The sequence below is a fragment of the Pteropus medius genome, unplaced genomic scaffold (assembly GCF_902729225.1).
Source record: "Pteropus medius unplaced genomic scaffold, Ma_sr-lr_union100, whole genome shotgun sequence".
NCBI classification, from domain to species: Eukaryota; Metazoa; Chordata; class Mammalia; order Chiroptera; family Pteropodidae; genus Pteropus; species Pteropus medius.
In genome coordinates, this window is record NW_024342467.1 from 19568476 (window position 1) to 19581312 (window position 12837).

The 12837-nt window shown below is 40.7% G+C and overlaps 1 pseudogene; it reads right to left on the bottom strand.

Annotated features, from left to right (window-relative positions):
- Window positions 1-2462: 2462 nt before the first annotated feature.
- Window positions 2463-2578, bottom strand: LOC120602578 (uncharacterized; annotated as a pseudogene).
- Between the last annotated feature and the right edge of the window lie 10259 nt (window positions 2579-12837).

Sequence of the window (12837 nt, forward strand, 5' to 3'; positions counted from 1 at the left end):
AGCCTGTGAAGAAATTGAATCAGTTCTGACACAGCATCCTTTTTTCAAGGTTTAGAAAACTTTTCAATCCATTTTAAACTAGATTGTGATCGACAAATCCACTGGAACATTAGCGAGCAGTTAAATACTAATTAGCCATGTCCCTGCTAATCTCCCAGCTGCCAAAGGGAGAGATAGAGACCAAAGCTTCAATTAAACCTGAGTTGGTCCCTGAGGAGGGAGAGGTCAGTCAACTGTAAGGTTCTGTGCAGAAGTCCCAAGTAATAATCATAAAGAACATGCAAATGTCCCTTTACTCATTTAAAAAGACATTATATTGACATGAAGACTCTCCTTTTGTCATTCTACTTCCCTCATTTCCCCATCATTTAAGTGTTCTACATTATTTTTATGATGAAGTTCAAAACCTTTCCCCTACTTTCTGCCCCCACCTACGATTTCCAGTTGTAATTGCCACTTCCTCCTCTGGGGCCTTCTGCCGAATGTGCCCTTAGGTACATAAAGCTTGGGAAGAGGATCCTGAGATACAAACGGACAGAGAGATGCTGTGGTTGTTAATGACGGGGGTGGTGGGTGGATTGGGGGTGGGGTTGAGGAGAGAAGGTAGAGAAAGCCACCTGCTAAAGACTCAAATTGGTCTGCACAAAACGCCTTCAGCTCTGCTCCTGTGCATTAGCTCTCTGTGTACACTTCACTGCCCTCCACGATTTCTCTTAACAGTTTTTTTTTTCCAAAATTTGAGCAAATGTAACCCAGTATTTTAGCCCAAGTCTCCTATCCTCTAAAGATTTCACTGCAGTAGGAGACTTTCCTTTCAGTCCTTTGTATGTAGGTGAATTGAGGTAGGGGGTGTCCATAACTTCTATATAATTCTCATAGTATTTTAAACACCCAAAAGTTTGAAAAATATTAAATTATAAAAGATTAATATGAAGATTTAACACAGAAATATAGACCATTTATATTAGGATCATCTGGGGGCTTGTTTTTAATATGGTTCCTTGCCCCTCAACCCAGAACTCTTGAATTAGGAACTCTGGGGTAGGAACCCTGGAATCTGCACTTAAAAATCCTCTCAGAGGATGTACTTTAAAATTTGAGACCCACTGGCTTTTAATGAACCTAGGTCAATTTTAGTGGTATTTTATAATTTGTGGGTACTTTATAATTGCCGCATTTCCGAATTCTAAAAGCTGAATAGTTAGTTCTCTGGGTTTTCCTGAAATTTAAAAACAATCATATCATCAAAAATAATTATATATATTTTTTCTCCTTTCAACTTTTCTGATTATTATTTCTTTTTCTTCCCTTATTGCACTGGCTATGTTGTTGAACAGGGATTGGCAAACAACGACCCATTATCTATTTTTGTATGACCCCTAATAAACATCCTGTACCTCACACGCTACCTTGGCATCTGTTTCAAAGAATCCAAACTTTGAGAGGCTATAATTTTGAGTACAACATTAATATTGGTAATAATGAACATTATTCTTATTTCTAACTTTGAGAAAAATGTTTCTTATTCATTGTCACGTGAAATGTTTGCTATAAATTTCAGGTAGATATTCTTTACTTAGGTTTTCCTTAATATTTCATCAGGACTTTATAGTTTATAAGATACATGTTTTGATAGTTTTATTCCTTAGCCTGTCTCTTTTTTCCCCAAGCTAATTAAATGGTATTTAATTTTTTTTTCCTGTTTCCAGTTGTTGGTTACTAATATATAGAAATACAATTGATTTTTGCTTGCTGACCTTGTATTCTGTAATCTTGCTAAACTCACTTATTAGTCCTGGGATCTTTTTTGTTTAGAATATTGTCAAATGCTTTTTCTGCAGCAGTTGATATACATTATGTGCTTTTTATTCTTTAGTCAGTTAATAAGGTAGATTATATTGATTTATTTTTGACTGTCGAACCGGCCTTGTATTTCTGTAATAAAACCCACTTCTTGTGATGTATTAGTTCTTTTATAGATTGCTGGAATTGATTTGATAATGTTTCTCAAGGATTTTTATGTCTATATTCGTAAGGGACATAGGTCCTTAGTTTTCTTGGGCTATCTTGTCTTGTTTGGTATCAGGTTAATGCTGGCTGCATGAAATGAATTGGGATGTATTTTCTACTCTTCTGTCTTATAGAAGAGAGTATGTAGAATTGTTGCTATTATATCTTTCAGTCTTTGTTAGAATATACCAGAGAAACCATGTGGGCTGGAGCTTTCTTTTGGGGAAGAGTTTATACTAAATTTTCAATTTCTTGAAGAGCCATAGGTCTAGTTAGATTATCTGGTTCTTTGTGGGTGAATCTTGGTAGTTCGTGGCTTTCAAGGATGTGGACCACTATCTCTAAGCTGTTGAACTTTCATTCAGCAGTCCCATCTTCTCCTTTTAACGTTAGGGGATCTATATTGATATTTTCTCCTTCATTTCTTTATTATTATTATTTATTATGATCTATGCCTACAGCACCTGGTCTTCCTACGTGGTTTCCCATCCAAGTACTAACCAGGCCCAACCCTGTTTAGCTTCCAAGATCAGACATTGGGCTCGTTCAGGGTGGCAGGACCGTAGACCATGGACCGTGGCTCCAATGGGGCACAAACCCGGGAGCTTCTGTGCGTAAAGCAGATGTGTAACCGCTACACTATGGAACCGCGTCCATCTCCTTCATTTCTGATGCTAGTAATTAGTGTCTTCTTTATTTTCTCCTTCATCAATCTCTCTATAGTTTTACCAATATAAGAATCAGCTTTGGTTTTATTGTTTTCCTCTTTTTAATTTTATTAGTTTCTGCTCTTGTCTTCATTGTTTCCTTTTCTCTATTTGGGGATCTCTATTTTAATTGTTATGCTATCACATCTCAATATTTAATTACCTAACGTTGCTTCAACTCTTAAATGGCTATAGTTTGTCTTCAACCAATTATTTTCAAGAAAAATGATACATATGTCAGATAATTTTTTGAACCCCTGTCTTCCTGAAAATTTCTTCTGTTGATCATACATGAAAGCTAACTAAACTAGGTATAAAATTCTTAGGTTATGACATTTTCCTTTCAAAGATCCACACATGTGGCTTCACTGTCACCTAGAATTAGATATATAAAAGTGTCTAAGGCTACTCTGGCTTGTGTTCTATCATAAGAAATTGATTTTTCCTCCTGGTAATGAAGTTTTTTCTTCACTTTTGTAGTTCAAATTTTTTGTAATAAATATGGGCCAATTTTTAATAGTTATTACATGGAAGATAGTTCATTTAATCTCTATGTCTCTCTTTAGCTCAGAAAAGTTGTATTAGATTATATATTTGCTTATTATTTTATGAAACTTTTTTGGTTATGTAACAGTTCTGGTCTCTCCACTATAAATATTATTATCTAAATGGTGATTTGCCAATCCCTATTCTGAATATCTATTGACTTTCAATGGTTTTCTTTGCTCTTCTTTATTTTTCTGCAGGCTGTAATACCTTATTTTGTTACCTTTTTATCCCATCTTATTCTCTTGATTTTAGATTTTTTTTTTGAAATAGATTTGCTTCTAGTTATTGAGTTTATCTTCCTTTGCATTCTTCTGACTATGCCACATAGTTTTCTGAAATTCTATTTCTAATATTACAGTAGATATATCCTTTTCTTTTGATTCTTTATTACATTGTTCTTTTTCCTTTGTTTTACTTTAAAGAAAATAAATTCGATTTTCTTCTCTTTACTCAGTCACTGCCTATAACAGGGCCTGGAATACAATAGAGGGTCAATGGACATCTGTTTAATGAATGAATTATGAGAAAGTTGAAACGTTTCTGGACATTGGGTACGTGAATTGCCCTTGGCCCTGCTTTTACCCTGCTTATGTGATGGCCTCATTCCCTTTTCAGATCTACAGCTGCAAGCTAATTGATGTGCAGTTTCCAATCTAATTCCCAGGCTTTCAATTAATGTGTTTCTTTTCTACTAAGTTAACATCCCTCTCTACGTCTGATGTCTACCTGTCTGGTACCCCGAACTTATGAAATTCATGAACGAACGATTCTCATGGCTATCCACATTCTTTTTATGGCCGTGCATATCTATAACGGTTTCTTGTGGTGGTTACCTATCTCATGTACGATGCTTAGATGAAAGTTTCCTACCTGTGCTTTCTATTCAGGTGATATCTAGCGTTTGCTCTTTGACTGTAGGAAGGTGTCAGACAGCACAGAGAGGTTTGTAGGCAGATGGGAACAGTAGTCCAGCTGCGTTCAGTCACTGAAGGAAAGACTTATGCCTAATATTCTGGGTGGTACCTACTGGAGTCTCTGAATCAGTGTTGGTATCAAATGCAGTATCGCTCTACGGCATCATTTCATCGCTTTTCTGGTGTTCTTATTTAACTTATTGAGAAGTTAGACAATGTTAAACACCATTTTGAGCTAGAACTCCATTTCTAGTATATTTTTCAAGTATTAGAATTTATTTTAAAATCCAGCCAGAATCCAGGGCATTTATTTTGAATGAAGACACATTGCTGGTTTTTCGGTCATAGACACTTCCTCCTACACACCCTTCTACATAAATATGCCTAAACTAAATACACTGTGCACTCACTATAGATAGTTGATAAAGGATTTTTGAAACGATTTATAAATACTTATTAAAGTAAACTAATAGCAGCTGTTGCCAAAAATAGCATCCCACTAAACATATTCCTAACTGCTGATCTCTAAAATCATTTTATGCTGACTCATATTTTCATTTCATTCTAATACTAACATGTTACTCTCTTCCAAATCACTTCAGAGTTATCAACTCCTCTCCCTCGTGAATTCCCAGTCCAATTAGCAAACCCTTCTGTCTCCTATTACACTATCTTTCAGAGTGCTTCCTGAGTTCCAAGTCCAGCACAATCTATTTCTAGACTGTGGTTCCTACCACTGGAATTTTTTTGCAATTCTTAAATGTCAAACAATTTATTTTCAAAATAAAAGCTGATAAACCAGTTGTAGAAAAATGTGTATTTTTCTCCCAAGAAAGATTATGGCAAAACGTCAGAAAAACTCATAGACTTCTGATTTATCATCTGCTGTCATCTTGTTTTATACATCGACCTCAACAATCCCAAATTGCTTCCCTTCATAACTTAAAAAGCAGACTTGGGAACACTTCATTGGCTATAGAATCAAAGGCAGAAAAATGCTCAATTTAAAAAAAATTGGGAAGCCATAGGCTGTATATTGATACATTTTTCCTTAATAATATTTAGCTGTCATCTTACTGATCAATTCTCTTCCCTTTCTTTTTACTTTTTTTTAAAAGCTGTTAACATGGTCTAAATTATTGCATTTACTTTTTTTCAATCTGGCGTTTTTTGTTTTTTTTTTTTTTTTGAACAATGGCTGTAATCATGTTTTCTCAGGTCTCTTAGAAGATACACTCATAAGAAACAGCAGCCAGTCCTCTCCCATGCTTTCTGGAAGCAGATTTCTCATGTGACAAAACAAAAGAGGAAAAAATATATCATTCACCGTAAAGCGAGGCCCTATATCTGAGATCCTGTGAGGTCACGTCTGTACCGCAGATTGCAGGACTGCTTAAGATTTTCTTACAGAGGCAGGAGTGATTGGTGATGACATAAAGGAGCCTTAATAGGAGGACTGTCAACTTTTTCTTAGGTGACAAAACTAGTTCAGAAAAACAAAAACAAAAAAATTAGCCAGTCAGCTCTTCCACCGGCTTGCCTAGGGCAAAATCACCTTGTCTAAGTCAACCTCCACACGCCTCCTTTAAACACAGGCGTTGCTGTGAAGGTTAGAACTTTCTAGTTCTTCCCTCCAGGACTGCTTTGCCTCGTCTCATTGGCAAAAGTACCAAGTTGGCTGAACGTGTTTCCTGAAAGTTTGTTTCCAAGCTAAACCCAAGGTGCACATCGCACCATCAACTGGCTCATCAAATAAGCATCAGCAAATATACGTGTGCTTGGCATAAAAGGGTTGATTTCAAAATTGGCAGAATTCGTCAGGAGAAAATCTGTCTTTGTTTGGTGCCATGCCTCTAAAGACCATTTTGTGGTAAAAAGACTCCATGGAACATGGCCTGAGGCCCGAGTGAGGTAGAGGGAAAGAAGACACTCCATCTCACAGACCCAGGACAGTCTCCTGAAGGAGGATAGCAGGTTCCAGAATAAGGAAAAGGGGAGCAGATGACAGAGACCGAAGAGAGCCAGCTCAAGAAAGCAGCCGGAGGTTGAAAGCTGAACACAAAACAGTTACCCCGAAGTTCTCCATGGAGAGACTTTAAATGACTGAATTGTTTAACATCTGCTTTTAGGTTCTTTATTGTGTTCCACAATTGAGCCTTCTTATTGGCCTTGGTTGTGTTTTATAAAGCTACGACCCCTGACTTAATGAATTTGGAACCGTTGTTCCTTGCGGGGAGTACAGGCTTAGGATCATATGAGCCTCTGGTCTTAACGTTTTCATCAACTAATCAGTATATTATCTTATTTTATGTATGATTCTGTTTAAGGACACCTTACTTAATCTATTGTTGATTCATTAACATTGAACTCATGGCCAACAGCACTGTAACTCATGACTGAGAAGCTTGTCTACACGTTTTTTCCTCTCTAAGGCACATCGCAGTCTCTCGCACTTTGGGACACTAGACAGCGCTCAGCACTCTGCGAGGGAGCCATTTTAAATAGTGAGATCACCAACAAAAAGCAGAAAAACATGAAAAACGTGGCACTAAATACACCTCAAAAAGGACGCTTGTTTACAATCTGAGAGCCGAAACAGGAAGAGCATCTCTTTGTTCTGCCTCAGGTGGGAGAGTGAATGTAAGGTGACTTGAATTTGTATTACTCTGAACATGTCCATGAATGACCACAAATGCACTGCAAGTACAGATTGGAGGTCACCAATAAATTATAGCGAGGACGTGAATTCACAAATGCGGAATTGCAGATGATGAAGATCGACTTTGTTATAATCTTCCTCATTACCCGAAAATGTTAGTAAATACTTATTGTACACAATGTCCCATTGTAAGTGTCATTCCGGGGAAATTAAGGAACAAATGTGATGTTCCCTATCTGGGCTGATGTAGATCAAAGTTCCTGACGCATAGTTCATAATTACTAATTACCGTTGGTATTATTCTTAGTGTGTCACAAAGTGGGGAGTGAACAGCAACCTCCTCCCCTTTCCACATATACCTTATAATACCTACTTCCTCTTTATTAGTAAATTCAGCTCTTTATCTATTATCCAATTTAGTAACCCACTTTTCCCTTCTCCCCCCGCCCCCCAACCCCGTCGCTTTCCTTTCTTCCTTCTGGAGGCTTCTTCTCCTGGAGGTAACTGATGCTAACAGGAACGCAAGGCATGACCACAGGTAGCCATTCAAAACACTGATGCTTTCAAAAGGAGGACCGGTCCGCCCTCTCACAGTTCCCTTTGGTGACCCCTTATTAAGATAAGGAGCTCGTGGCAAAACTTCCAGTCTTAATCAGAGATCCTGGCAATTGAGGTTCCCTAGCAAATATAATTGATACACGTATACAACCCATAGTTCAAAATCTTTGTCCAAGACACTTCCTCTGGATTGCCACACAGGATGCCTATCTCAGAATCGTCTCCAAATATGCTAATAAATCCGATGAATTAATTCTCTGTCACCAGGGCAATGGTGACAAGGACAGCAAATCTCGGGTCAGATATCAGCTTTCTCATCAATGCAGTTGGGGAGACAAACATCCTGGCCTGGAGGTCAGGGATCTTGGGCTCTTTCCAAGCTTCTGCCACTTCCAGGATAGATAACCTCAGCCAAGTCCCTTCGCCAGCCTTGGGTTGAGGATTTGTTCTCTGTAAATTGAGGAGATTTTAAGGCGGGACTGATATATTTAAGGGAGGGAAGTGATATATATTCCAGTTAAATTTGAATTTCAGAAAAACAACGAAGAATTTTTTAGTATGAGTATACCCCATTAATATTTAGGACATACCTATGCTAAAAAGGTATTTCTTATTTTTCCAAAATTCAAATGTAACTGGATGCCCGGTAGTCTGTCTGGCAGTCCCCACTAGCATTGACATTCCAAGATTATTTTGGTGGTATATCAGTAGGACTCAATTAGTAAAGCAGAAGCACTGAGTTATGGAAGAGATTTATTGCAGTAATTAGACCTTACACAACTGTGGAAAGTAATTGAGGAAATGAGAGTTCAGAAGGGAACTTAAAAGATCAAAGCAAGAGTCGCCAGCAGTCAGTCTGAGAGGCTGAGCACTTCCAGCCACCAAGGCGAAACGCAGAGAGGTCTGTGGAAAGCTGCGCCCTTGGCATCTGCTGCCAAGCGTCTGTGGGACTTTGGGGCTCTGAGGCTCGCGGTGATGCTGTATGTGCCTGGTACCGCACCTCTCTGTGACGACCTTCAGAAACTAATGGCTGCTGCTTCACGTCCGTGTCTGAACATGGTCTGTATCCCTCGTTGGGCTAAGCTAACTCCAACTCGGAACAATACGAAGAAGAGGATTCTGGACCACACAGTGCCCTCCGATTAACTTTCTTCCTAAGACTTTCTCATGAACCTTCCTGCCAGGTTTCCCCATTCCAGCGTGTTCGCACCTTCGTTATGGCACCTGCCTGAAGTTATGGGGTTTTGTATGAGAGCTGTGTCTTTGCTTTGTTATTTTCCACCATACAAGGAACTCAGTATGCATTCGCTCAACTGCATCCACCATGCTAAGTAAGAATTAGCAATTTTCAAAGATTAGAGTGTATAAATGCACGGACCACTGAAGAGAGTCTGAGCCTTGTATTTTTTAAAGGAATAATACTTTATTTATATAGTGATCTACTATTTATTTTTAAATCTCTTTCACATAACAAAAGCCAGTCTGAGCAAATATTTGCATTTTCCTGGGGAAACAGATTTATCTAATGTTGCATGGCTAGTGAAAGGGCAGAGTGGGGATCTAAAATCTGATTTCTTCCTTCCTGACGCTGTGCCTTGTTGAACTAAGTGGTTCAATTTGGAAAGGACATCAAGATCTTGCAGTATGAGAGGCCGTCATTTTAATATCCATCGTCTTCCTACAGGATTGCAGAAATTCTGATTACAGGAGCTTTTTGATTGTTTAGAATCCGAATAGATTGAAGCTTATTTTGTGATTAATTCATCTGGCATACGCGCATTGCTGGCACACAGATGTCTCCACTGACCATCAGACATTTGTCCCTTGGCCTGTGGAGTGACCTCTAGGTTTTATCCTTTCCCAGGTGGGGGTAGGGCCGCCCTGCTTCTCAGCCCACACTGTGGGCTTGCCCGGCCTCCTTCACGGAGGTCATTGGACCCTGTGTCTTTTCTACAAATGTCTCTGGCATTTGCGAGGCAAGTGAGCCCACAGCGCCTGCTTGTTCACAGAGGGCCTTATCAGTTGTTGATGAGACCCTGTCTAGGCTCACAGACAGGCAGTTTCCTCCAGCCCAGAGCCCCAGCCTGCCGTGGAGCCAGAAGAAGGTGATAAGCCTCCGAGAAGATTTTTTAGGAGCCTTGCCTATCTTTCACACGAAGTCGCCAGGGTACATTTTCCATGGTCGCCATTTACAGATAGGGTGGCTGCTCTCGGATAAGGCCAGGGGCAGCCGTGGGGGGAGGGGCGTTAAAGGGGGCGAATGGTTTTTCCAATTAGCTACCCTTGGGAATGCCTCAGGACCCTACAGGCTTGTTCTCTGATGACATTTTTTTTTTTCTTTTTAATTGTAAATACCCCTCCTTAGTCAGCCAAGCAAACCCTTTGTGGCTGGCTCGAGAGCAATCAGAAGGGGTAGGACCAGAGCTTCGTGGTAGGAGTTGAATTTTGCTGGGCCTTGATGATGGGGAGTGTTTGTTTGCAGCTGCCAGGCAGGAAGGCTGTGGCAGGAAGGCAGCGGGGTTGCCACTGAAAAGCCCAGTGTGAAGCCCAGTGTCTCAGACCAGTCAGGTTACAGAAAATTTGTTTCTAGAATCTACCGCAGACCAACCTCTTGACAGAATCTCTTCTCCAAGAGTTTGGGCAAGGACAGAGGAAAGCACAAAGACAACGGCCGATGCTTGTCTAGGAAGAAAAAGACAGGTTCACATCCTTGGGACCCAGAGAAACTACCTTTTCAGAGCTGCAAATGAATGACACGGAAGGCATATGGCTCATTACATTACATGTTCACATTACATGTTCTGTTTAGAAAGTGCATCATCTTGTTTTCTGGTGTGGATAAGTAAACACGCATTCCAGTCTTTACAGAGATGATTGAAATACAATCCATTTTTTAAAAATGTAATGTTTCAAGTTATTTGTTAAGTGCCTATCCATTGCATTTAATTGTTCTTTCACTATTTTCCAATGAAGAACCGAGGCTCAGGGAGTTGAGCCATGTGCCCAGGGCCACACAACCAGTAGGGGTAGAGTGGGGCTCCAATGAGCCATCGCTTTCCTCCAGTTTCTACTGCTTTCGTTTTTTTAAACTGTTAGTTTTGTTTTGGTCATTCCCCAAAGGGCAGATCCAGACAGCCTTTTAGGGTCAATTTGGGGAGTAAATGATGAGGTTTGGTAATGATGCAGCCACGTGTGCGTTGGCCAGTGGGGGCTAGCAGAGGAGAGGCAGTAAGTTAGGTCTGGCACTCTGCAGGGGGACTGTTCTGCAGTGCACCATTCGAAAGACGATCCTCTCTTGATTCAGGTTTTCCAAGTGATAACAACTAAAGCATTACCGACACTTTTAAACACACTGTTATGTTTCTCCCACCGTCGACTCACATCATAATCTCGTTACTGTGTGGGGCAGGCAGTTTGGGCCCAGACTCCTATTCTTAGGTGAGACGATGCCCGTACTGCCCACAGCACAGTGATGGGCACGTAAGAAATGGACAGTAAGTGGTAGCATCATTGTCATCATTATCATTGTCATCATTGTCTGTTTCTAGCAAGCAGCAATGATATAATCACAAACCGTGTCCTTCGCTACAAAGAGAAAGGCATAAGCAGAGTGAAAATAAAAAATGCAAATTATGGGACTTCATTTAAGGTTCCCAATGAGTCTTGGAGGAAAAGAGACGACATCATGAATGCCATCGCAAGGTAGCAGCCCGACTCCTCCACGGCGAAAGCTTGGGTACTCTTTTTTCTGGTTTCCATCCATCCCAAGAAACCTGAGCCTTGGGGAGAAGGACACAGGCAGAAACACCTTTCCCGTCCCCCTGAAAGAAAGAGCGAACTAGCGGTCTGCAGAGGAGACTCCGAAGCCTACTCCTATCCGGCTCCCTTCCTTTCGGCGACCACCAGCGAAGACCACCAACTGCTCATCCGCTAGGTAAATTCCACCCTGGAACGTGGTTTGGAGGAGAAAAGTGGATGCCAACAACCACAGCTGCTGCGTCAGCTCCTTTGGCTGTTGGATGCTGCCTGCGTCCAGAGAGTCGAAGTGGTCACAAGGACCCCAGTGCTCTCTGCCTTCTGAACTCCGGGGACAGACTCTGCTGTTAAAGGCATCTCGAGAATCCTATCACTACTTCAGTGGTTTTTCTTTTCAGTACAGTGTGTGGAGAAATATTAGGGACTTCGGTGTTTGGGGAAAGTGAATGGATAGGAAAGACCTTGGCAAGCTAGATTCACTTGGAATAATAGCAAGGCCAGGCCAGGGCGGGTGGTATGTTTATTTTATAGGTGAAGAAATAGAAGAGAGAGGGTTACACTGAGCTCTGGAAGTCTAAATCCTGGAAGGTTCTGGATCCGGGAGAGCACACTGCCTGGGTTGGCCTAATTGTGTATTTAACACGTCATGATGGAGTAGGAGTGGCCGTATTTTCTACCTTCATGTTCTGGCCTGGGTAGTACATCTCACGAGGACACGAAAGAGCTGTCCTCGTGAGATGTACCAGCGCCCAACAGTCTGTGACTCAATACCCTCTCCTGACCGGTAACGCTGACCACATGGATGTCACACCTTTCTTGCTTATGGCGCTATGTTACCCCGGAGGTCTCTCTCACCAAGATGGAATGCAGTAAATCGCAACCTAGAGAATTCTCGTTACTTGAGTTACTACATGTCCCAGCATTTACAAGTCCTCCCTCTCACGTATTTTTTCTGGTAAAATTGAGAAATAGAAATGATCCATTGGAAAAATAAATGTCATGTATAATTTCTTTTTCTTTAAATGAAAGGCATCTCTTGCTCCCGTTCGATAATAAAGTCCCTTTCACCCATCATCTAATCAACTAGACATTTAGTAACCCAAGATTTTCAAAACATACCTGTCCTGATAGAAAAAAACACAAATAATAAAGTAAACATACCTCCACTAGAAAAATGCTTAAAAGCGAGTTTCAGAGACTATGATAGTACGGCGGTCTACTTTCCACTTAATACCTAAATCGATGTCCCTCGAAGTGTGTGTCCTGGGACAATCAGGTTTCAGATCTACTTCCCTGAATCTCGGAAACCCTGGAAAACCCCTGCCCGCCCCTCCCACACCTGCAGATCTGTACCAAGATCTCGAGGCACGATTCATAATTCTCAAAGCTCCCTCCAAATCATTCAATCTCATTTGAATGGCAAATAGAGTTTTATTGTCCTTTGGCTCTTTCAGAATTAATTAGATCTTTGGTGTAAGTGGCATAACTCGGCCAGTTATTGGCATAACTGTTGAGTTCCCAGAACACTCCTATTTTCTCTCATGCTGGAAAAGTTGGGAGCTTTTTCCTTGTGTAAAAAAGAAGGCGTTTTCTTCTTTCTTTTCCAAATGTGCTGACTTGCTGTCAGTGGGTGCCAAAGACGTCCTTAATTTTGTTCGCTATTCGGTTTTAGGTTGTTAGAGGA